The following is a 26,534-nucleotide window of genomic DNA, read 5'->3' on the forward strand; positions in this document are numbered from 1 at the left end:
GCCCTGTCTCTAGAGGAAAGGTGTGGCCTGTCCTCTCCCATCTTATGGTCACTGCCTGGCATAGCCACCCTCCCTCACACCCAGACAGATCACTGTGGATTTAAGCTGCGAGTTCCTTGAGGCGAGGTCTTGATCCCTCTTTGGCGTTTGGTTTGTTTGTTTTATTTTGACTTTTTTTTTTATTTTGCAGCATTCCTAAATGCTGACAACTGGCAGCATCTTTACTGAGTGTCATCATTAAATTATCATATTTGAATCCATTAATCTTCAAAATTCATGTGATCCAAAGTTTCTGTTTCTCTGGAGCGCTGAAGCAGCGCATGTGTTCCTGAAGTTCTGCTCTGGCTGAAGCACAAATTTCCAGACTGTATTTCCTAAAACCTGAATAGAAAGAGACTTTGAGAGGTAAGCGCCCCTGTCATAAACCCTTTTAGCTCTCTATATTGTCAAGGTTCTAGAACTGACTATTCATGCCCACACTCTCCCTTACAAGATTCAAGAAGTCCTGTGCCAGGCACTGGGGTAACTTAAACCAAGTGAGTAAGTTTAGTGGCTTTAGTGAGAAAACAAAAACTGCAAGTGTAAAGAATATGGGACTAGGGTGACACTCCCTTGAGGAGTGTAAAGAATATGGGAATAGGGTGACACTCCCTTGAAGAGTGTAAAGAATATGGGAATAGGGTGACACTCCCTTGAGGAGTGTAAAGAATATGGGACGGGGTGACGCTCCCTTGAGGAGTGTAAAGAATATGGGTCTAGGGAGACACTCCTTGAGGAGTGTAAAGAATATGGGAATAGGGTGACACTCCCTTGAAGAGTGTAAAGAATATGGGACTGGGGTGACACTCCCTTGAGGAGTGTAAAGAATATGGGACTGGGGTGACACTCCCTTGAAGAGTGTAAAGAATATGGGAATAGGGTGACACTCCCTTGAGGAGTGTAAAGAATATGGGAATAGGGTGACACTCCCTTGAAGAGTATAAAGAATATGGGTCTAGGGTGACACTCCCTTGAGGAGTGTAAAGAATATGGGAATAGGGTGACACTCCCTTGAGGAGTGTAAAGAATATGGGACTGGGGTGACGCTCCCTTGAGGAGTGTAAAGAATATGGGAATAGGGTGACACTCCCTTGAGGAGTGTAAAGAATATGGGACTGGGGTGACACTCCCTTGAGGAGTGTAAAGAATATGGGAATAGGGTGACACTCCCTTGAGGAGTGTAAAGAATATGGGAATAGGGTGACACTCCCTTGAGGAGTGTAAAGAATATGGGAATAGGGTGACACTCCCTTGAGGAGTGTAAAGAATATGGGTCTAGGGAGACACTCCTTGAGGAGTGTAAAGAATATGGGACTGGGGTGACACTCCCTTGAGGAGTGTAAAGAATATGGGACTGGGGTGACACTCCCTTGAGGAGTGTAAAGAATATGGGACTGGGGTGACGCTCCCTTGAGGAGTGTAAAGAATATGGGACTGGGGTGACACTCCTTGAGGAGTGTAAAGAATATGGGAATAGGGTGACACTCCCTTGAAGAGTGTAAAGAATATGGGACTGGGGTGACACTCCCTTGAGGAGTGTAAAGAATATGGGACTGGGGTGACACTCCCTTGAGGAGTGTAAAGAATATGGGAATAGGGTGACACTCCCTTGAAGAGTATAAAGAATATGGGTCTAGGGTGACACTCCCTTGAGGAGTGTAAAGAATATGGGAATAGGGTGACACTCCCTTGAGGAGTGTAAAGAATATGGGACTGGGGTGACACTCCCTTGAGGAGTGTAAAGAATATGGGAATAGGGTGACACTCCCTTGAGGAGTGTAAAGAATATGGGACTGGGGTGACACTCCCTTGAGGAGTGTAAAGAATATGGGAATAGGGTGACACTCCCTTGAGGAGTGTAAAGAATATGGGAATAGGGTGACACTCCCTTGAGGAGTGTAAAGAATATGGGAATAGGGTGACACTCCCTTGAGGAGTGTAAAGAATATGGGTCTAGGGAGACACTCCTTGAGGAGTGTAAAGAATATGGGACTGGGGTGACACTCCCTTGAGGAGTGTAAAGAATATGGGACTGGGGTGACACTCCCTTGAGGAGTGTAAAGAATATGGGACTGGGGTGACACTCCCTTGAGGAGTGTAAAGAATATGGGAATAGGGTGACACTCCCTTGAGGAGTGTAAAGAATATGGGAATAGGGTGACACTCCCTTGAGGAGTGTAAAGAATATGGGAATAGGGTGACACTCCCTTGAGGAGTGTAAAGAATATGGGTCTAGGGAGACACTCCTTGAGGAGTGTAAAGAATATGGGACTGGGGTGACACTCCCTTGAGGAGTGTAAAGAATATGGGACTGGGGTGACACTCCCTTGAGGAGTGTAAAGAATATGGGACTGGGGTGACACTCCCTTGAGGAGTGTAAAGAATATGGGAATAGGGTGACACTCCCTTGAGGAGTGTAAAGAATATGGGTCTAGGGTGACACTCCTTGAGGAGTGTAAAGAATATGGGACTGGGGTGACACTCCCTTGAGGAGTGTAAAGAATATGGGAATAGGGTGACACTCCCTTGAGGAGTGTAAAGAATATGGGAATAGGGTGACACTCCCTTGAGGAGTGTAAAGAATATGGGAATAGGGTGACACTCCCTTGAGGAGTGTAAAGAATATGGGACTGGGGTGACACTCCCTTGAGGAGTGTAAAGAATATGGGACTAGGGAGACACTCCCTTGAGGAGTCCATATCCACACATTGTACATCTCATTCTTTCTCTGAGCCCCTCTCTATCTACCAGCTCCTATCCTCAAGTCTATGTGGAAACTTCCTTTTAATAAACTCAAGAGAGAGAGGGAGATTAGAGGGAGAAGGAGAGAGAGACTAGAGATTTATATTGCTATCGTAAAGAAGGGTATTGAATCCCCTCTGAGAAACGTCAATATTGACTGCCTCTCTCCGAACAAAGTAAACAGGAGTCTAAAACTAAATTAAATTGACAATATTAATACCCCTGTGTGGCAGCGCAAACCAGCAGTTGGGAATCAAGGTCAGATAGGCTACTAGCAAGACCCTAGCCCAAACACCAAAGGATCAAAGCATTTGAAAACTGGCATGACTTTGTCAAAGCACAAGCGTTGTGATCCAGTAATATCCAGCCTCAGACGCAACCACGGTACCAGGAAGTTTTAAAGGCCTCTGCTTCAGAAACAGAGTGATGAAGGGTCCGAGAATAAAAATATAAAAATGTAGATTCCAGAGACAGGAATGTAGAAATAAAGAAATAGAAAGTTGTAAGCCTAGGAGAATGAGAACAGACTGTCAGCGGCTTTCTCAGCAGCTTAAGGATTAACTATTAACAGTGGGCTACTCTGCTTGACAACCCACAGCTCTATTCACAAGGCCGAAGCATCTCTCTGCAAACTGAGAGCTAGCCTACAGATATGAGCTGAGTCAACTTTTAGGAGATAGATACATGACCTCTGGGTTACGCATTATCCCTGCTATGTGAAACTGGCAGCATCAAAGGGGAGCGCACAGGGCTTCAGTAAACACCACCTGGAAGTACCAAGGAAGGCAACAGATTAAGTGCAAACACTAACTGAAAAGCTCTGTTAAGGGAGATTGTAAAGTAAGGCGATCTGTATCTGAGTTTCACCTTGAGACTGTAAAAATTCCTTTGTTCAGACCTAATGCTCGGTGCCCCTACTATAAAAAGATGGGCTCAGAAACCGACCTTGGCCACAGCCTAACAAAACCCATCTCTGACTGTGGTCTCAGCTAGATGATAAGCTTTTTGTGCCCTGTGGAGATATTTTATTTTATTTTATTTTTATTTTTTCCTGGATTCTGGTTTCTGGAATAGAGTTTGCTTCTGGTTTATTAGACCTTGGTGGTCTGTCCCCATCTTTGCGCGACACCTCCCCCCCCCCTCCCCCGCCCCAGACCCAACAGGTGACAGTGTGGGAAAAATCTCCTTCAAAAGAGCAGAGTGAGGGCTGGAGGGATGGCCCAGTGCTTAAGAGCACTCGCTGCTCTTGCAGAGGACCTTAGTTTAGTTCCCAGCACCCACAAGGTTGAGGACAGCCTGTACTTCTGGTCCCAGGGGAACCCGATACTCCCCTGTGGCTTCCTCAGGCACTGGGCACAGAGACACACATGCAGGCAAACACTGACATACACAAATAAAATTTTAAAAAATAACTAAAGAAGAAAGGAAGCAGTCGCAGACGATTCTGCTGTGACTAACACTGAGGCCATGCTCCTCCTTCACTGACCATCAGCATCGCTCAGCCTCGGTAGCTTCTCCAGACTCTCACTCTCTGGAAGATTCCTTGAGATCGCTATCTGAAATGAAAACAACGCCTCTCTTCCATTGCACCAACCATAATCGCCCTCCAGAGGGCTTCACTTGAATACTGCCGATGTGCAGGTCTCTGGAAACACAGTGTCGATGTCAGAGATGTGGGGGAACTTAGAGGCCACCCCTCTGAACTCCGACCCTGGGGGGCAGAACCAATCCCCCATCAAGTACTCACCTGCCTCCACAACAGGAAATTCAGCACTTTCTAAGAACAGAATGGCCCAAAACTGGACCTTTCAAAGCACCCCCCAAACCCTAAATCTGATCTGAAGCCATGAGTAGTTCTGTGAACCATACCAAACCAACATGCCTTAAGCAGTAAGGCCAGAGAAATCCAAATTACAGCATGGAACAGCTCCTAATGTTTCTATTTGGGTTTACAAGAAAAAGGACAGGAGATCACCAAGTTTCAAGGCTAAAGAAACACAATATGGGTAAATTCTTGGAAGGTGGCAGCCAGGGAGAGGTGTGAGCTGTGAGGAGGAACGGTCACGGCGGCACACCTACATATGAGCGGAGACAAACAACTAAGATGCTGTGCTCTCCTTTCGGAAAACTGTCATCTAGCTGTCTGTCTGTCTGTCATCTATCTTTATCTATCACCTAGCTATCTATAATCTACCATCTATCATTATCCGTCTGTTTATCTATTGATCACCTATCTATATCTATTATTTATCTATCTCTGAGAGAAGGGCCACACGTATCTGGAACAGAGTACCTATTATTAACTGTAGTTATTTCTGGGAAGCAGCTTCTAAGACTTTTTGAACTTTTGGTTTCTGCACTGGCTGAGGACAGTAGGCAGATGGCATCCACATGCATGCTCCTCACAATGCATGAACTGCAAAGCTAAACGTTGCATTTCTGAAGCTCCTGTAGGTCCTGCCAATCAAAGGCACTAGTTTTGAAAAATGAAGGAAAAGCTATGTTCTAACTATTGGGCAGTCAACAAAGTCCCAAAGATGTCTCTCTGTGTGCGGTGACCAGAAGCCGCAGTCTGGACTCTAGGGCAGCCCTGTAGTGTGAGCAGGAGGCACCCCTGGCACACATTATGGCTGCGGGTGTACTCTCAGAAACAGTAGCAGCCTCGTGGCCCCTGGATGGTAACCATGCCAGTCGGCTCAGTGGTATCCTCAGACCTGCATTCATCCAAGCATCTCTAGGATTTGGTAAGACCCCAGTCTTCCAAATGAATCAACCCTAAAATACTTTGCATTCTGCATTGGAACTTCGCTGATGCCACACTCTCAAAGGAATCCTGTGTACATTACAAAAATATCATTCTAGCTTAAGAAGTAAAAGAATGGGCTCAAATCTAACACATGGTCACGCTGCCTTATAATTCTAAACTATGAAATTGTTTAGGATTTTCTACATCATCTTCCAAAACTTTCTTTTTCACGGCAATAGTATTACTTTACCCACAGAAAAAAACAAGCCCGAAATCAGGCAAAGGATTCAGAACGCTGCTGCAATAACCCCAGACTCCCCTTGAAAGCCACATTATAACTAGGTATTTTTATCCTAATTCTATTTGGCTGAAATGGAAGACTACATTTAATGAGGGTACTCAGTGGTCCCTGCTGTCTTCTTTAGACAGAACAAAAATGAGCTCCTCGAGCCAACAGGCAAAGTCGTGTACCGTGTCTCTCAACAGGCTGACCTTAAACAGATGAACAGGCCAAGACTATGGCCAGGGCCAGTGAGTTACTTTCCAGCTTCAATTCTGCTTTTCATGAACAGTAGTCAACAGCATATCTGTCAGCCATCTGGATGAGCATACCCTAAGCTTCTCCTGATTCCTTCCTTCCTTCCTTCCTTCCTTCCTTCTTTCTTTTTTGGTTTTTCGAGGCTGGGTTTCTCTGTAGCTTTGGAGCTCTTGTAGACCATGCTGGCCTCTAACTCAAAGAGATCCACCTGCCTCTGCCTCCCAAGTGCTGGGATTAAAGGCGTGCACCACCTCCGCCCAGCCCTGATTTCTTAACTGCTCGTTCATGGTTTGCAGCTGGGTCAGATGCCACCAGTAATAACCAATACCAAAGTGTCCTGGTGCCTTCACTGAGCTGTGTGCTCTGAAGTTTGCAATGCTGTCCTTTTCGGCAGTGAGCTCCTACCCGAGTTCTAGCCAACTGGAGAAAATGTGTCATTATCTTAGACATGTTAAATTCATACCATAAGCAGAAGACACTAAAGCACTTGGTTTTGTTTTGCTTTTCCAGACAGGGTTTCTCGTCTGTAGCTCTGGAGCCTGTCCTGGTTAACGCACCTTCTTTGCATACGGTCTTCTACATATGGCCCTGTTTCTCCAGGGCAAGGCTGCAGAATTTATTAATACTCTGGCGGATGGATTATTACCAATGTGTCGTAACAGCGCCAGGAGGAAGCCCTGGGCCAAACTGATGAAGGGGGTGAAGAAGTGTTCAGAAAAAGCAATGCATGAATTTTTCACTTTATTTTTTTTTTAAAAAAAAAATTTACCTCAAGCTTTTTTTTTCAAAAAAAATTTAAAACATAGTTTAATGTCCTATAAAACATCATAAAGAAAAGCTTTGAAGGCTTTTATTTTGATGGAATAAAAGTCTTAGCTACAACTTATAACAATTATAGAGAAGACTGCTTTCTTTTTCCTTTTTCTTTTTCTTTTCTTTTTTTTTTCCCCCACTTGAGACAGGGTTTCTCTGTATAACAGCCCTGGCTGTCCCTCGACTCTTGGTAGACCAGGCTGGCCTTGAACTCACAGAGATCCACCTGTCTCTGCTTCCTGAGTGCTGGGATTAAAGGTGTGCACCACCATGTCTGCTTTAGAGAAGACATTTTAAGACACACAAACAAAAACAATGGCTCAGTCTACAATTGCTTTCTTGTTACTCTAAAAGCTGGGGCTAGGCCAAATTCCACTAAGTACCCACAAGCAATTTCCCTCGGATGACCTGTGCTATCAGATCTGTAACTAAGAAAAATCTGAACAGCATGCTTTAAAGAAAAAAAATCTATAATCTGTTGCTAACATATTCTGGAAAGAGCCACATGGCACTTGAAAAAAAAAAAACCTAAAGAACCAAAATTCTAATATTAAAACTCTAGAGCCACAGAGCCAAATATAATGAAAAATTAAACTGAACTTAAAAGAGTTGCAAGATTTCTGGGAAAAATGGAATGTAAAAATGGTTCTACTGCTTTCTTACAAAACATTACCAACATGAGCAAGGTTTCTTTCCCTTCTGCGCCTATGCTGGAGGTTGACTCTTCTCCTCAGCTGGTCACTGAGTAATAAGCAAACACGACAGGCTCCCAAGACTGACTATCTGTCAAAACACCCACACACAAGATTTTATGCTGAGTCTTTCACTGTTTAGTCCAGCCACAAATGAAGCTCTCTTTTTTGTGGTTTTATGCTATGTGTATATTTCATCTGCACATCTGTCTGTGCACTGTGTGCATGCCGTGCTCTTGCAGGTCAGAAGCGGGCATGGGATCCCCTGGAACTGCAGTTACAGATGACTATTAGCCATCAGAGTGCTAGAAATCGAGCCCAAGCCCTCTGGAAGTACTAAGTGCTAAGCTCACTCTCTGGCCTCAGTTGATCTATCTACTATCCACGCCTGGAATCTGCGACACAGGCAGCAAACCATGGAAATAATAATTTTCCATGGGGGTGTGGGGGAGGCACAGAATGCATGTGTGTGTGTGTGTGTGTGTGTGTGTGTGCATGCATGTGTGTGTGTGTGTGTGTGCGTGTAGACCAGAGGTCAATATGAGGTGTGTGTGTGATGTGGGAGTGATTTCTTATTAATAAAGAAACTGCCTAGACCCATTTGATAGGCCAGCCCTTAGGTAGGCGGAGTAAACAGAACGGAATGCTGGGAGAAAGAAGCTGAGTCAGGGAGTTGCCATGATTCTCCCACTCCAGACAGACGCAGGTTAAGATCATTCCTGGTAAGCCAGCTCTTGGGCTACACAGATTAATAGAAATGGGTTAGATCAATATGTAAAAGCTAGCCAATAAGAAACTGAAACTAATGGGTCAGGCAGTGTTTAAAAGAATACAGTTTCCGTGTAATTATTTCGGGTAAAGCTAGCCGGGTGGCGGGACACAGCCCACTGCTCTTATTTCAACATGTGTGTGTGTGTGTGTGTATGCATGTGTGTGTGTTTGTGTGTGTGTGCGTGTAGACCAGAGGTCAATATGAGGTGTGTGTGTGTGTGTGTGTGTGCATGCATGTGTGTGTGTTTGTGTGTGTGTGTGTTTGTGTGTGTGTAGACCAGAGGTCAATATGAGGTGTGTGTGTGTGTGTGTGTGTGTGCACATGCGCATGTGCATGCGTGTGTATGTGTGTGTTTATAGGCCAGAGGTCAATATGAAGCGTCTTCTGTTCCACATTTCATCTGGGGTCAAGAGTCTCTCATTCAGTGATGCTGGAGCTCCCCATTTCAGCTCAGTTAAGTGCCCCGCAAGACCCCAGAATCTGCCTGTCTCCTTTCCCCCCCCCACTAGGGCTGCAGGAACACACTATACACCTCTGATTTCGCGCCCCGCCCCGCCCCCCCCCCCTCGTGAGTCGCTATAGATCCAAGCTCAGGTCCTTGCATCTGCACAGCAAGTAGTCACACTGAGCCCTCTCCCCAGTCTGAGTCAAGGAACATCTTTTAACTTATTTTAAGTCAGTGTCTTGAGACTTTTTTTAATTATAAAATAACTTTTAAGAACTTCATTGACAGAAGGTTTCTGGCACAGTATTTATGAACACCAATCTGGAATCCCCCGTACAAGACTAAGAGAACCGCGAGCGTCGGTGCAGAAGCAAAGTGGGATCGCAACACCAGTGGCCCCACATGGAGCAGAAAAGCTATCATTGCATGAGATTTAAAATCGTGTAAAATTGCTCAAAAAAGAAAAAAAAAAGAGGTTTCTGTGAGCACAGAAATCCAGGGTGGCATGAGGTAACACTGTAGAATGGAGGTGATGAGCTTGTGAAATGAAGCCGGTCCAAAAATAGGAACGAGTGGGAGGAGGCTGCTGAAACAGGTAGCAGCCAGCCCTTGCCATGGTAACTATGATCAACAGACGAGCATCCATCACGGCACAAGGCTCAAGAGAGTCCCCATCTGTGCCACGCTCAAATCTCAGTTTCTGGGACCAGCTACCACCAGTAGACATTAATAAATAACATTTAACTAGACTAAACAACCTGGGAGCAGCAACACTGACTAGCGGACATATCTGTTAGGAGCTAGATGTCAAAGGGACCTCGGGAAGATGTGCAAACTAAGAGAACGGCCGTGTTTTATTTGTAGGTTGACGACGGTGCACAGCTAAGGCTGCAGGAAGCGAGGCCTGGGATGGATTGCGCTGATACACTCACATCTCACATTCATTGATGTCCTCAGCCCCAGGAGACATGCTTTGGCGACGACGTAAATATTTGAGTTCCAGAGTTCTTTCCCTTTCAAGCAGTGAGGAGCTATGAGGCAGCGTGGCCACCACAAATCTGCCAGCTCGAAATTCATACTCGAAGGGTTTTGCCAAGTCCGAGGGATTAGCGCGCTGTCAAACACCACTAGTCAATTTATTCGCAAGCATAACAAACGGCACCAACTTGACCTAAAGCAGGAAAAAGTACAGAAGAGACAGGAAGACAGAAGCTCGCTCAGACTCGGTTCCTTTGGTCTACAGAATAGTCTCGAGGGGGGACTCTAACGGTCTTCATTTTTAAAAGAGAAAAATGAGGCTTTTGCAGGTGTTTCAATAGTTCACCTTCTATCATCAGTTCCCATCCATGGGAGGCAGAAGTGAGGAGGGCCAATGGCAGAAAGCTTGATTGGCGTGCAAAGGCCCTGCTTTCAATCTGCAGTACCATCCCTAGAAAGCCCAGACAAGAGGCAGAAGGCCAGTCTGCCCTAAACACCCAAACAACCCAGTTCCCACGTACTGTAGCTCTCCGGCTGTGAGAGAGGCCCAGACTACGCCCATTTCGAGTAGCATATACTTAGAAATCCTTCATTCTACTTTTACAGGATTGTGAAGCAAAGCTATGCACTGATTAAGAAGCGGATCTACTGCTTTTACAGACACACCAGCTAGCGAACAGCTAAGATGCAGACAGGAAACCAGACATGGAAGCACACACCTAAAATCCCAGCGAACAGGGAAGGCCGCTCCAAGTCTGAGATGAGCCTGAGCCATTCAGGGAAATTCGACAAAGAGTAAAAATGCAAAATGCCCATATGTTTACTTAATCTACATAATTCTAGCACATGTATAAAATGTAAATTCAAGATGCTGGGAGATGAGAGTGACTGAGTGGAGGGGTGGAGGCATTAGGGTAGATGGACGTACAGTCACCTCTGGGCATCGCGTGTCCCAGGAACCACACAGATGTACTGGACGCACCACGGTACAGCAAGGACAGCTTTTTGGACTTCTATAATGTCGGTCATTTCAAGAGATACCTTAAGTATGACAGTGATAAATAAAAACTTTGCAAATGTTTCCTTTATTTAATGTAGTCAAAGGAAAAAGATAAAAGCTGGGTGCTGTTCACAACGGAGCTTGCATGATTTCAGACCCGAGGTGAATAAACAGAACCCGGCAGGAGACAAACTGTAAAAATAATCGGGTTTCTTCTGTGTGTCCGTGAGTGTGCAGGCGCCCATGTGAGCACAGGTGCTCACAGACAGAGAACAAAGCTGGTTTCGATCCATAAGCCACCACTTTGTTTTTCCTCTGTACAGGGAAGGTGTTTTATTGGAGGAAGACTCTTTTTCCTCTGCCTAAGAATCCCTTGGATCAAGCCATAACTGTGTTCTATAAGATGGTAGTTATAACCAAAACTCCATCCTTCTGCCCCGGCCTTCATCCTAAGATCTTACAATCTGGCAAATTCAGAAACCATCTAAAGCAAAACTAACAGGAGGCCTCTGCTTACGACAGTAGACACACTTCTGATTCTTTCTTTTTGTTTCTTTCCTTTTCTTTTTTGTTTTTGGCTTTTCGAGACAGGGTTTCTCTGTGTGTAGCACTAACTGTCCTGGAATTCACTCTGTAGACTACGCTGGCCTCGAACTCACTGCCTCTGCCTCTGAGTGCTGGGATTAAAGGCCTGTGCCACCACTGCCTGGCCGCTTATGTTTCTTTGTGAAGGCAAGCATTTCCTCTCCCGCTCAGACGATTCAAGTTTGTCTGAGGCTCTGAGATTATTTTGAACGTTGAACTTACTGTGGCATGGTTTCTGTTTTCTTTCATCATAAACCTAACAACTGACCAAGAAAGACTGTGTTCTCACCATGCTTACAAACACCTGTGCCATTTAAACGCCCAGGACCCTGAGACAGATGCAGTGATTACCCTGACGTTAAAGGTGAGTCTTGTGGGCAGGGTCACTTGGAAGACACTTCGATATAAAAGCAGTCCTCCTGCTCTCAAACGATAAAGCCCACAGCCTTACCTTCCACACTTCCTTACCCACCGCACTCCCCCCTGCCTCAGTCATAGCCCACAGCAGCAGCTCAACATGCCGGCTTAGTAACTGTTCCAGGAGAAACTCAACTCCAAAGGACACCTCAGGGCAAATGTTTTCCTTTCAATGCAGCCATTAAGCAAGTGGAACTCACAGAAGCAAAAACACGGCCTCGATATTTAAAGCCCCTCTTGGGAGTCTACTGTATAAACACAGCACGCAGTGACACCAGCAGGATCAGGACAGGGAGGAGAGATCAAATGGCCTGTCGGAAAGCAAAGGAAGTTGCCCCCTCAGAGTTGCTCCACTTACATTAAGCCAACATCTCAATGAAAAATGTATTATTGATAGCTAGATCAGTTGTAGCAACAATTAATAATTAAAGCCGATGATTAAGAACTAATGAAAAATGTTGGTGCTAGCACACACGATGATATATGCTTGTCATCTCAAGCCTTTCTGGGCTTTCTGGGCTAACAGCCATCTTTCTACTCTGTGACATAAACAGGTTACGTCAAAGCCAAATGTGTATTTAATGTTGAGGAGAAATGGGCCATCTTAATGAGCAAATCTGTGTTCTATCTTCAAAATTCTTTTTTCAGTATGGAAAATGAGAACATTCAAACATAATGAAGAATAACTAAATTTACTAGACTGCCAAGAAGATTTTTTGATGTGCTATTCTGACGGACAGGTCCTGAAGTAATGGGTTTCAGCACAAATACTTTTGACAACGCTGTCCCTTTCAAGTGGTTTCCTAAACCATTGGCTCACGGTATTTGCCACCGTTGTGGGCTGCAAAGTGGCTGCGTCACTGAAGGAGCAGAAGCTGAGCTAGTGGGGAATCGCTTCTCTTAGAACAGCAAACAGTCCCTGAAAGTGCCTCGTCCCAATCCTTTGCCACCAATCTGACACCTTCACACGTGTGTGCTTCTGCTTGAAGATGCTTTTGCTTTTTCGAAAGAAAACGGTTATATATTTGATTCCTGAGCGTTGAACTCCGTGCTGAAAGTGCTGTAACTCAAGCCTGGAAAACAACCTCATCTTCAACACGTTTTCTCCATAAGACACCGCAATGGCTTCTTGATTTTAGGAGCACAGGACCCCTGTTAGCACTCAGCTGGGAGCCATTTGAAACAGCAAGAGCACTGCCAAAATGCACAGAATTGGGGAAAGCGGGATCAAGCCCGTGTGATGAGGCGAAGGACGACGGATGGGAGGGCACGGAACACCCCGTGAGAGCCTCACTGAGGAACGTGTACACTAAGGCAACTCAAACTTTTCATCACCTTAAACATGTCCTCAAATGGTCTCCCGACACAGCACAAGAGCTGATTTTGTAGCTACAACAGAAATTACTGAGAGGGTGGAAAGGCAAGTTGGGAAGACAGGAATGAACAATTAACTGTAAAATGTCAAGAACATCCACATGATTCTTAATTATATGAAAAACTCCAGTAATACTGTGCCGAATTCAGTAACACAGGCAAATTGTACTAAAAGGTACCTGATGGGGCTAGGAAGACAGCTTAGTTGGTAATGTACTTGGCTGTGAAGCATGAGTTCCTGGTGCTTCAGATTCATGTAAAAAGCGGGGCATGGAGGCCTAAGGGATGGCTCAGCAGTTAAAAGTACTGGCTGCTCTTCCAGAGGACTTGGGTTCGATTCCCAGCACCCTCACAAGTGTCTGTAACCCCGGAGGAATCACACGCCCTCTTCTGGCCTCCACAGGCACTGCATGCACACGGTGCACAGACACACATGTAGGCAAGAGACCCAGGCAAATAAAAAATAATATAACAGCAACAAAATCCAGGTGCAGTGATACTAGGGTAAGAAGGAGGGTAGTGACACACATGGGTCCCTAGAGCCTGCTGGCCAGTCAGCCTAGCCAACGCCTGGGCTCCGGATTCAGCAATCAATCTCAAAAAAAAAAAAAAAAAAAAAAAAGTAAGATGGCAAACCACTAGGGAAGACACATACCCAACGCTGGCCTCCAACTTCCATACAGCTACCCCATCCCACAAACTATCCAGAGGGGAGGGGGCGCGGGGGGGAGGGAGGGAAGCCATCACTGATCTGGGTCACGTATTTCATCTCTAAAATCAGAATTCACTTTACTGGTTTGTGCAGAGAACCATTTCTAAGGAACACACCTAACACTGTTCACTGAAAGGGATTTCTCACACAAAAGTGTATTTTTTACCAAATAAGCTTTTACCAATATCCAACCGGTTCATTATTGCTTGCTAAGTACTTTTCACACAAATAAATCTGATACTACCAATAGCCAAGGCTTTCTATTATAAACCTTTTCTTAAGAATTAAAATTCAGTTGATTAAAGACATAAATTATTGTGTCTATGGTCCTACCCACAATGTCAGCTGCCCTGGACGAAGCCTGGGTGTGCGGGACCACAAGGACCTGTCCCTGGGCCCTGATAACAGCTGCCCCACCAGCTCTTGGCCAGGTGTATGAGACTCCCTGATTCTAGAAAAGCAATCTCGCCATATGGGCCAGAGGTTGAGACAACGTACAAGGCACACGATCCCCACTGTAGCTACTTTGTTCTGACAGTCCCAGTAAAAAAGAAGCTGGAGCAACCTTCACAGCTCACGATGCGGCCTTACTGAGGATGCTGGAGCCCCTGTGCACCCCAAGATTGTCTGGCTGATGGGTGTCTGAGGTTACATCCGGAACTACCTGAGATCAAAGGGAACCTAGTGTTTGAGCAGACAGACCAGAACAAGCACACACATATGGGCAAGGTGTATCCACCAGGCTTGCCACTTGAGACCATGAGGTCTAGATTTCCTTCACAAATATTGCATAGTACACAGAGACCTGGAGCCAGAGAACATTCTAGTGACAAGGAGTGGGAGAGTCACACTAACTGACTTTTCACAGCCAGTATCGCCAGCGGCCAGATGGCCCTTACACCTGTGGCTGTTGTCATCTACATACGCAGCACGTGTGGACATACGAATATTGGCTGTATCTCTGCAGAGATGTGTCGTCAGAGGCCTGTCCCCTGGGGACACTCCTGATCTTTGATCTGATGGCGCTGCCTCCGGAGGATAACCAGCCTGGAGACCTATCTCTCCCCAGATCCTTTTTCCCAGAGGGCCTCGGCCAGTACAGTCCACAGAGACAGAGATGGAGGAGCCTGGAGCACAGCTATATCTGGAAAGCTGACTTTGAAACCACATAAGCGAATCTGGGCCTCTGAGCCCGGCGGCGCTCTCATCTGCACAGGAAGGCTATGATGCTGAGCGCCACGGGGTCACTGTCGTCCGCCGTTCTGTCCACTTCTGTGGAGAGAGCACCACCGAGGTGAGCTCTGCTTTCCTCCAAGGCTGTGCAGACTCATCCAACTTTTTACTTTTTTAATTTTTTTTTCTTTTGGTTTTTCAAGACAGGGTTTCCCAGTAGCTATGGAACCTGTCCTGGAACTAGCTCTATAGGCCAGGCTGGCCTCGAACTCAGAGATGCACCTGCTCTGCCTCCCAAGTGCTGGGATTAAAGATGTGTGGCCATGACTGCCCGGCAACTCTTTACATCTTTAAAAGGTATTCCCACCCCTCCTTCTGAGCCTCATGTCTTGCTATGTCCTCTCGACCTTATATCGGGATCCCTTTTTATACAGGAAAATAAAATGAGACAAAGAAAAGGACATACATTTAAAGCATAGATCAACCTTGAGGTAAAGTAAATTTATAAGTCCGATTGCTCTGTCCACAAATTTTAATATGCTCTTTTAGAAACTATTGATTCTATTATCAATATTCAATCCTTTACTCACAATAAAAAAAAACTGGCTATATAGACTAATTTCAACTCTAAATATCTCAATACCATCTTTTCTTTGGAACAGTCTAAAGAACTCACTAAGAGCTGGGATTTCAGGCATGAGCCACCATACTTGGCTTCTTTACTCTTACATTTTTACAGAAACTATAAAGTACTGAATTCGGGTCGGCAAGATGGCTCACAGGGCTAAGGCATGTGGTGCCAAGCTTGACAACCTGAGTTCAAGCCCTGGGATCACCTATTCCAGTTCCTGTAGCTGTCCTCTGACCTCCACACGCAAGCTGTAGCAAGCTCCTGTGCACAATAAATAAACGTTAAGTTTTAATCTTTCAAACACTGAATTACTATTATTCAGTTCTTCTTTCATGAAGAAGTAGAACTTAATACAGTGTTAGAGGAACAATTAATACCATTTCTTCCTATTGCAACAAAAATATTTTATCTCCCTCTAGAAATACGAAGTACTGTGCGATCTAATTATTAAATGTTTTATTAATACAGACAATTTGTCCTCTTGAATAGGTTGTAAAATTTTGAATTTTCTTTTTGCATTTTTGCAATATAATAAACTATACCCAAATTTAAAAGCTTTTATTACAAAAACAAATGTGTTATCTACCAAAAAATTATGGAAATTTGCAAAGAAAAATAAAAAAATAAATGATAAATGGTTCCGGGACTGGAGAGAGGGTTCCAGCAGCGAAGTGCCAGAACACAAACACCTAAACTGTATCCCCAGAACCCACATAAACATCTGGGAGACAGAAGCAGGTAGATCTTTGTGAGCATGAGGCCATCCTGGCCTATATAGTGATTTCTAGGCCAGCCAGGGCTACATAATGAGACCATGTCTCAAAAATTATAATGATAATATAATAATAACAATAATACTAATGAAGACAAGGAAGAGGAAGGAGGAGAAAAAAGAAAAGGAGAAGGAAGAGGAGGAAAAGGAAGAGGAAGAAGCAGAGGCAGAAAAAGCAGAAGAAGCAGGAGCAGAAACAGAAGCAGAAAAAGCAGAAGAAGCAGAAGCAGAAGAAGCAAAAGAAGAAGCAGAAGCAGAAAAAGCAGAAGAAGCAAAAGCAGAAAAAGGAGAAGCAGCAGAAGCAGAAAAAGGAGAAGCAGAAGAAGCAGAAGCAGAAAAGGCAGAAGCAGAAGGAGCAGAAGCAGAAAAAGGAGAAGAAGCAAAAGCAGAAAAAGGAGAAGCAGCAGAAGCAGAAAAAGGAGAAGCAGAAGAAGCAGAAAAAGGAGAAGCAGAAGAAGCAGAAGCAGAAAAGGCAGAAGCAGAAGGAGCAGAAGCAGAAAAAGGAGAAGCAGCAGAAGCAGGAAAAGCAGAAGCAGAAAAAGGAGAAGCAGAAGAAGCAGAAGCAGAAAAAGCAGAAGCAGAAGGAGCAGAAGCAGCAGCAGCCGCCTCCACAGCAGCAAGGCACTGTAGCCTGCACCTGTAATCCCAGCACTGGGAGGCGGGGACAGAAGACTCCCTAGCACTATCCAGCTGTCCAGCCTACTGGGCAAGCCCCAGGTCCCAGTAAGAGACTGATAAAAAACAAGGTGGGTGGCCCTTGAGGAATGACGGCTTAGGCTGACCTCTGGCCTCCAAACACTTGGAATATACTCCTCCTAAACCTTTTGCAATGCCCATATGTGGACACCTATATTTCAGAAAGAAAAGCCTTGGAATATCTTTTCGCAAAGCTATTAAATATTCACTTCTATAGCAACATGATATAAATAAGTTTATTAACTCAATTGTCTACTGAACACCTTTAATCTATGAGGCATCTGATTGAATCACAGATTTTTTTTTTAGTAATAAGAATGTACATAACTCATCTAGCCAATTCTTTAGTATTGGACACTTGTATCATAAACAAAAAATGAAAAACACCTTTCGGGTTAACTGTTGGAAGAGCTGGGAATTTACTGACCGTGTGATGGTTTCACGATATTTCAGTGTCAGGATGTAGCTTTTGATGTGTTTTCTTTTCAGTGTTGTTTTTAAACCCCCTGCCTGAAGCACGCAGATATTTCTCTTTATAATTAGGCCAGCACTTTAATGACTCCATTCATTATAAATCTGATTAACCCAACTAAAAATTATATAATGTGACATAGGTTTTACATTTTCAACTAAATGGTGACCCAGCGGCCATTGATTTGAAATTTTACTTAAAATATACATTCTTTTTTTTTTCGGTTACACTAATATATTTTTCTCATATCCAAGCCAAATTATTTCTTCATAATCTATTTTTTGGGGTTGTTTGTTTGTTTGTTTGAGATAAGGTCTCACTGTGTAGCCCTCGCTTTCCTGGAAATCACTGTGTAGACCAGACTTGCCTCAAACTCACACAGATCCACCTGCCTCTGCCTCAAGTACTGAATAAAGGTCATGCACCTCCACACCAGCCCTGCAATCTTAAGCTGTTTTATTATATCTGATCGCTAAGAAACTCTTCATTACTGTACAGTGTGCAACTAGATATTATTTATGGCCTTTCAATTCATTTTAGTATGTTAACTAAAAAATGTTTATACCATTTCTTTGGGAGGGACATTCACACGCCACAGTGGGCACAAGGAGGTCATAGGACAATTTGGGGGAGCTGTTTCTCTCCTTACACCACAAGGTGCAAGTGTCTTTACCACAACCACATCATCTGACCAGCACAAGCCAGGTAAAATTCTAGTAGATGCAATTATACAAACCTTACAAGTCAACCAGACAATATACACAGCATATTCATTCAAATCCATTTTTTACGTCAGCAAACTTTTGACTTAATTTCTGTACATTTCTTGGGCTTATTTTCCACTTTACATCACTATAGAGCATACAGTTCCTATACTTACATTTTTATAATTTGTAAAGACATTAATTATGGGAAAATACAGGTAACAAAATTTAACATCTCAAACATCAGTACCTATGCAGTTCAGGGGCACTAAGTATGTTGTTGGGCTGCCACGATAGCCATCCATCACAGAACTCTTGAATCATGCACGTGAAACCCATTTAACAATTCCCCACTACCATGCTGTCCCCAAGCCCAACAGCCACCATTCTGTGTCTATGATTTTTGACCTCACTTGCTCTTCCTTCCCAATCGGGTTATATCACTCAGTCTAACGTCCTCAAGGTTCATCCACAATGTAGGATAAATCAGAATTTCCTTCCTGTATGAGTCTGAGTGATATCCTACTGGATGTATTACCTACCACGTTTTATCTATTCAATATCCATCAATACACGCTTGAGTTATTCCTTTTGGGCGGGGGTGGGGGTGCCAGGTAGTTTTATGTTAACTTGACACAAGCAAGAGTCACCTAAGAGGGAACCTCAACTGAGACCATGTTTCCAGAAGATCAGGCTAGATTGTAGGCCATTTCCCTAGTTAATGATTGATGGGGGATGCCTGATGTGAGATTCCCCTCTGTACACTGTCATTACCATTAATGAATAAAGAAAACTGGCTTTGGCCTGATAGGGTAGAACAGAGCTAGGTGGGGAAAACTAAACTGAATGCTGGGAGGAAGAAGGCAGAGTCTGGGAGAAGCCATGTAGCCCTGCTGAAGACAGAACTTTTCCCGGTAAGCCACACCCTCGTCTCGTCCACCTTGATTGTCATTGATAACTTAGCTTCCTATTTTGCTGAGAAAATCAAAATCATCAGAGGACTTCTGGGATTATCCCTTCCCCCATCCACCTCATGCTGAGACTCAGCTGATAGCTCCTAGGCAGAACTATCTCGACCTGTTTGCAAGACTCCCTGTCTTCTCTCTGTTGCAGCTCCTCTTCCCTTTCAACTGGATAGTCCTCTGGTTCATGTAGCTTCACTTCTTTTTTAAAAGAAAAAATGGCAAGGCAGTTGTGGTGCATGCCTTTAATCTTAGCACTCAGGAGGCAGAGGTAGGAGGATCTCTGTGAGTCCAAAGTCAGCCTGGTCTACACTGCAAGTTCCAGGACAGCCAAGGCTACACAGAGAAATTCTGTCTCGAAAAACAACAACAGAAAAATCCTGTTTTCAGATTGAAGAGGTGGCTCAGTGGTCTGGGCACTACTGCTCTTGAAGAAAAACCAAATTCAGGTCACAGCACTCAAGTCAGGGGTCCCACAACCACCTGTAACTCTGGTTCCAAGGTTCTCCACAAGCACCTGAGCACACACACACTCACACTCTCTCTCTCTCTCTCTCTCTCTCTCTCGACGCACGCACACACACACACACACACACACACTAAAAATAAAATTTAAAAGAAATCTTTTTTTTTAAAGACTGGTTTCACTTGACCTCCAAACCCTCTCCAACCTCTCCAATTCATGTCTCTACTGTGTTCTAGAGTTTAAATACTGTCTTTATTCTCAAGATCAAACTTGCTACTTAGAACACCCACTGGACTCCTTCTACAGAAAGGTAACAACTTGCATCTGTGGCCCTAATTATATGCTCCCAGGTGCTAAGCTGTCAAGGACAGTGTTGCAGAAGCCTGTGCTCAGCCCCACCCACTGACCTCCAACTTTTCCCTGCTACTCAGCAACCCTCCCACAGACAATGCTCCAGGAACCTAGGCCTTACAGCCTGGTGGGTAGTGCCCTAGTGCCAGTTGTGACCTCAAAGTTTTTCTCTGCATCCTCTGTTCTTTCTGCTAAGTTCATAAAACTAAAATTAATAAAATAAATAAATAAATAAAAAATAAAAAGGAAGGAGGGAGGAAGGGAGGGAGGATAAGAAGAAAAGAGAAAAATTCACACACATTATAGTAACACAAAAATGATTCAGGGGCTCATGGTATCAATACTATTCTCACAATAATGCCAAAATGTATTCACTGTAAAACTGTATAAACATGCTTCCAAACACTGCTGTAGAAGGGCCTCATCATTTTTCTTTTAATGAAAGCCACCAAGAACTGTCAAGTTTTCCTCTGCATACTAACATACCATCCAGCCCATATCATTTCGACTGCATAGGAGTAAGTGGATAAACACGAGATAGCCTGAGTGCTATACCCAGTTAAAGAAAGGATTATTCAATTCAGGACTCTCAATACAACTCAAACTTCAGAAACGGTTTGAAGGTGGGTGTGCAAACCTGTAGTCCTAGTACTCGTGAGCTGGAGGCAGAAACGACCAGGACGTCCAGGCCTTGCGACCTTATCTCAAAAAAGCCAAAGGAATAAGAACTACTGAGACCTTTGTGCATGAAGTTACCAAGACCAAAAATGTCTCACTTAGATCCCCATGACACAGCTGTCACTAAGCTGAAGTTTGGGTTTCTATCTGGACCTTCCAGGGAAGGATGGTACCAGGATTTCTTCTGCATTTGTTAGGATATAGGGAATGAGAACACCTGGCTTCATCCCTCACCAGCGGTACGGGAATGCCCGTGAGAACACATGGCTTTTCCTGTTCCCATCCCCAAAAGATCTTCTGGAAGGCTTTTCCCCACTAAACTTTCTTGATAGCAAACTTACGACTGTCTTTAACTGAGCGCTCGGCCTGCTCCACGCGCATTCTCTCTCTCCTACCCTTCCTCCTGGTCTCTCAGTCATCCAGCCGTATTTTACAGAGTGTAGAATGAAGAAATATAAAGTACACAGAAATAAATCAGGAAGAGAAACAGAAAGCAGGCCACCTCACGTGGGCAGAAGGGCACAGGCACACATTCAGGACACCCCTGCCTTGCTCTGAACAGAGTCTGACGGGTGACAGGGACGGAAACACCACCTGGATGGCCTCTGCCACCCGGGTACCTCTACAGCGCTCATCACTTCACTGAGCTCCAGAGCTCTACGGTGATGTATTTCTCATCCATCCTTTCTTTTCTGCCCTAGAATGTTCTCTTACAACTCAACGTTTCCGCCTCCCCGTGAGTGCACACACAGACATAAAATTTAAAAGGCCATCCAATGTGTAGCGCCTATCTAAGACCTCCTGTGGGTAGCTTATTGTCGCTCTGTTCACTCCCTTCTGACTTTCTGTGTGCTTCCCATAGCGTCCTTCAGCCCCACCGACCTCGTCACCCGCACAGCCGCTGCCCCCCTCTGGTGTCGAGGGCTCTTCTGAAGGACCACACACAGCACGAACATCACCTCCCGGTAGACACCTCCTCCTCAGCTCTTCCCACTACAGCCCATTAGCACTGCTTCAATTCCTGCAGTGCGTCCCGTCTTCACACACGACATGCACTGAACAGGTTTGTAGGCTCATAAATCCTCCCTGCACTGATAGTGTCTATCTGGCTTCCGGGTCTATCCTGAACTGCTATATTTTTAGAGTTCATGAACGGAGGCGTGACAAAAGATTAAAAACGAAAGGCATACACAGGTGATGCACGGCACAAAAATTGTTCTAAAATCAACGTGGTGGCTCGTGCCTGTAGTCCCGGCACTCTAGAAGCGGAGAGTAAAATAGTCACCATTTCCAAGCCACCCTGGGTTAGCACACACACACACACTGCACAGCCTGCATGTCTGAATTTTTTGTTATTGTTGTTTTAGGGATGGAGGGGTGTCGTTTGGGCTTTTTTTTTTTTTTTTGAGGAGATGGGTCTTGTCATATTCTTCATACTGACCTAAAACCCTGGCCTCATGCCATCCATCCTCCTGCCTCACTTTTCTGAGTAGCTGAAAACACACAGCTACTACCTAGTATTTTGTCTTCAAAGAAGCTGACCTTTTTGTTTTATTTTGCTTTTTGAGATAGAGTCTGGCTGTGTAGGCCTGATTGTAGACCAGGCCAACCTTGAGGTCGTAGAGATCCGCCTGCCTCGGCCTTCTGCATTCTGGGCTTAAAGGCGTGCAACACCACAACCGGTCAAATGGCTGTATTTAACAGTTGGGTAAAAATCACTAAATTTTCAAATGAACAAATCTGAGTCTGATACTAAAATTAAACTGCTGGACTAATGGAAGAGCAAGACCTCAAAGTTCCTGATCCTTGAGCTCTGACAACCGTGGCGCAGGGAGCTCCCGCGGCTGAGCGCCTAGGCAGCATTAAGAGACAGCAGGCAGGCATGAGGGCCTGTAGTAGGCGCCTAGCTTCCCCCCACCTCTCTTCTTTTTTTTTTTTTTTGGTTGTTCGAGCCAGGGTTTCTCTGTAGCTTTGGTGCCGTCCCAGAACTAGCTTTTGTAGACCAGGCTGGCCTCGAACTCCCAGAGATCTGCCTGCCTCTGACTCCCGAGTGCTGGGATTAAAGGCGTGCGCCACCACCGCCCGGCCTCCCACCTCTCTTCTTTTCTCCTTCCTCCTTTCTTTCTCTTTCATTCCACCCCTGCCATTATTAATATGTTAAATCTGTGATCCTATCTCTCACCACTGTTTAGATTTTATAATACCTTTTTACAAATGAATCCTGGTTTTTATTGATAACCATGAGTAAACTTCTAAAATGTAATTTCAGATTTAAATAGTTCAGCTGAAATGCCCATAAATTCAAATTAAAATTAATAAAAATCACTGAATCATTTTGGCTGTTTTTTTTTTTTTCAAATCCTCAGACGTATTAATTTAGAGGAAAATGTTTCTAGGTACCTAACTTTTTACACAGGTTTTCAAAGAAAGCTCAGTTTCACTCCTGTAAGGTAGGACGGTATTTTTAAAAGGTCACAGTACAGTTTAAAAGAATCATATGAAGTAATTTTCCACTTGGCCTATTAAGATATATTTTTGGAAAAATATGAGCAAAATTTATTTTTAACTAGGTAAGGAATGAAAAATGACAGGTTTTGAAGGCCAGTTTTTACCGTCCGACGATTTTATCTAGAAAAGAAAATGTACAGGAGTCTGTTCCTGAGCAGGCACGCCATTGTGACTTGGATCAGTAGCACGAACTCCCACGCCACTTAAAACTGCAATATTCTAATATCGATACGTATGTAATAATAAGACACGTATGTAACAATAAGACACATATGTAACAATAAGACACATCTCCACCACACATGACACACTGCAGCGAAACAGGCACCCACGAACCCAGTTCTAGAATGAGAATATTTTCTTTTCTTTCTCGAAAGACAAGATATCATTCTGTAGCCCAAGCTAGTCGGGAACTCAAAGCAATTCTCCAGTCTCTGCCTACCAAGTGCTGAAAGTACAGGCATGGGCCACAATGCTCATTTTTAAACAATCAGTGATACCAAATTCAATGGTGGTGGTCTGGGAGTCCATGAGGTTAGCTATTCCACCTCCACACAGGATAAAGTTAATTAGGTCTTCTTGACACAAAGTAAGAGTTACAGTCTTCCAAACAGCATCACAATACTCAAAGGCGGGAAAGGAATTGTTAGGAGGGAGGGAGGGAGGGAGGAGCAAATAAATACGGACAGACTGGAGAGTCGCTCCACAGTTAAGAGGGCACAGTGCCCCTGCAGAGGGACCGAATTCAACTCCTATCGCCATCATTAGGTGGCTCACAGCTGCCTGGAACTTCAACTCCAGGGGATCTGATGCCGGGCATCTGTACTCAAGTGCACGTATCCAAACACAGACATATACTTATAGACATAGTTAAAAATAAAAATACTTTTTAGGGACTCAATAGCTGGGGAAGGCTGCTCACTCCTGTAATCTAAGTCCTCAGAAGGCGAGGTAGGAGGGTTGCTTAAAGTTAGAGCTTCATGTTGCCTGGGCTACAGAGTGAGACTCTGTCTTACAAACAAAAAGAAAACCAAAAAAAAAAAAAAACCCTGTGAAAAACAGCATTAAAAAAAGAGTACATTTAATTCTAAATTAAAGCTGCAACCAATAATCACTGGCCATCTTAAGTCACATGAGTGAACATAAACGTGTCTCAAATGGCTAAAGAGTCAGAGGGAAACCACATTTGTCAAGGGCGACTGTAATGTACTAACATGTTAAGGTCTTTTTCAAAGTCTATTCCGGGATGTAAAATACACTCTCTTTAGTTAAAACCTTCCCTCGTGAACACAGTTCCTAAGGAAGTGAAGTCCCACAAATCTAGCGTCAGAGCTACACCAACGGGAGCCCAGCGCTTTCCCAGGCCTCTCTCCCACCCACCCTCAGAGCAGACACGAAACCTTCAACTAAGCAAAGACTTCTAAATTTAGATACGTTGAAGCAACACATCTTAAACTATATGTAAAGGTTCCGTAAATTATTTATGTCTTTTATCTTTAATAACGGGCTATCATGTTCGACTTGTAATCAAAATGGAAAGAACGCTGTTATACTATATATTACTGTACCAGGAGTCAGAGTTTCCAGGCTAAATTTAGTTCACATTAAAATGGAAGCAAAGACGCAAACCAAGCTAAAAATAAAATGTTCTACAAAGATGGGATTTCTTTTTTTCAAATGGATTGAAATTTAGCTTTATTTGGTGCGTTAGATGCTGATATTTAGCAATGCTGTAATTTGCATTGCTCTGGAAGCCAGACAACAGCATCTCAATCTCCTACGACAGAGGCCAGCCTCAGATGACAACAGCCACAGACCATCCCGTCAGCCACATCCTGCTAAACACTTGATTTCTATACAGCCAACAAGTGAAAGAGGGTTTTACATATTGAAACAGGTTGGGTTTTCTTGTTTTTTTTTTTTTTTTTTTTTTTTTTTTCGAGACAGGGTTTCTCTGTAGCTTTGGAGCCTGTCCTGGAACTAGCTCTTGTAGACCAGGCTGGTCTCGAACTCACAGAGATCCGCCTGCCTCTGCCTCCCAAGTGCTGGGATTAAAGGCGTGCGCCACCATCGCCCGGCTCAGGTTGGGTTTTCTTAAAGGACTATTTTTAAATCCGAAAATGTTAAATTTTCAAATTCCAGATCCTGAAATGAAGTTTTATTGGAGCACAGACTCTCTCACTCGAGTATCCTCAGCACCGACTCATGCTTCAGTGGCAGAGGTCACTACCGGGCGCGGTGGACAGTCTGGTTGTTTCTGTTGTCCTTTTTCTTGAGGTATTGTTGACAACAATTATAAACTAATACTGACAATGGAAAGTCAGTTTAAGGGTGCGGCCCCTGGTAGGTCTTGCTTACTCCTATGGAAGGCCCATCATGTTTGAGTAAATGGTCAGCACAAACTAAACACGGTAGATCATGGAGGAGGAGGAGCCATGGATCTGGCAAGAAATATGGGGAAGACGGGGAGAATATGATGGAAACGCCCTGTATGAAATTCTCAAAGAATTAATACAATAGTATGCTAAAAATTATAAGATGACCACGGTGGCTCGTGACTCTAATCCCAGCTGCTCTGGAGGCTGAGACCAGAGGCCTACAAGAGGAAGATCAGCCTGGGCAATTTAGGGAAACCCTATCTCCATCAAAACTAGAAAAAAAGCAAGGATAGGTAGCTATAAGCAAATACTTAGTGTGCTAGTTAATTTTATGTCAACCCGACACACGCTAGAGTCATCTGAGAGGAGGGAACCCCAAATAAGAAAATGCCTTCGTAAGACCGGGTCACAGGTAAGTCAGTAGAGCGTTTTCCTAATTAGTGATTGGTGTGGAAGGGCCCAGCCCATTGTAGGTGAAGTCATTCCTGGGCTGGTGGTCCTGGGTTCTATGGAAAAGCAAGCTGAGCAAGCCATGGGGAGCAAGTCAGTGGGTAGCACCCCTCCATGGCCTCTGTATCAGCTCCTGCCTCCAGGTTCCTGCCCTGTTTGAGTTCCTGTCCTGACTTCCTTCAGTGATGGGCTATGGATGTAGAAACATAAGACAGATAAACCTTTCCTCCCCAACTTGCTTTAATCACCGTGTTCCACCACAGCAATAGTAACACTAACTAGAACAGCTAGCGTGCTCTAGGCCCTGGGTTCAATCACAACACCATGGAAAATAGCATATATTTATGTTAAGTGATATGATGTTTCATATTTATGTTAAGTGATATGATGTTTCATAAGCACAACAGTGTGCAATGACTGAATTAGGCTTCTTACCATAA

General features: G+C 44.3%; 1 protein-coding gene and 1 pseudogene across 3 annotated transcripts in view; one reads left to right on the forward strand and one right to left on the reverse strand.

Moving 5' to 3' along the window:
* Dgkh (diacylglycerol kinase eta) overlaps positions 1-26,534 on the reverse strand; it is a 172,707-nt gene that overhangs the window by 131,945 nt on the left and 14,228 nt on the right. The window lies entirely within an intron of this gene.
* LOC121458024 lies at positions 10,684-15,080 on the forward strand (annotated as a pseudogene).

This window comes from Microtus oregoni, unplaced genomic scaffold (genome assembly GCF_018167655.1).
Source record: "Microtus oregoni isolate MIOR12 unplaced genomic scaffold, Mior012 000001F_ref0000356, whole genome shotgun sequence".
NCBI classification, from domain to species: domain Eukaryota; kingdom Metazoa; phylum Chordata; class Mammalia; order Rodentia; family Cricetidae; genus Microtus; species Microtus oregoni.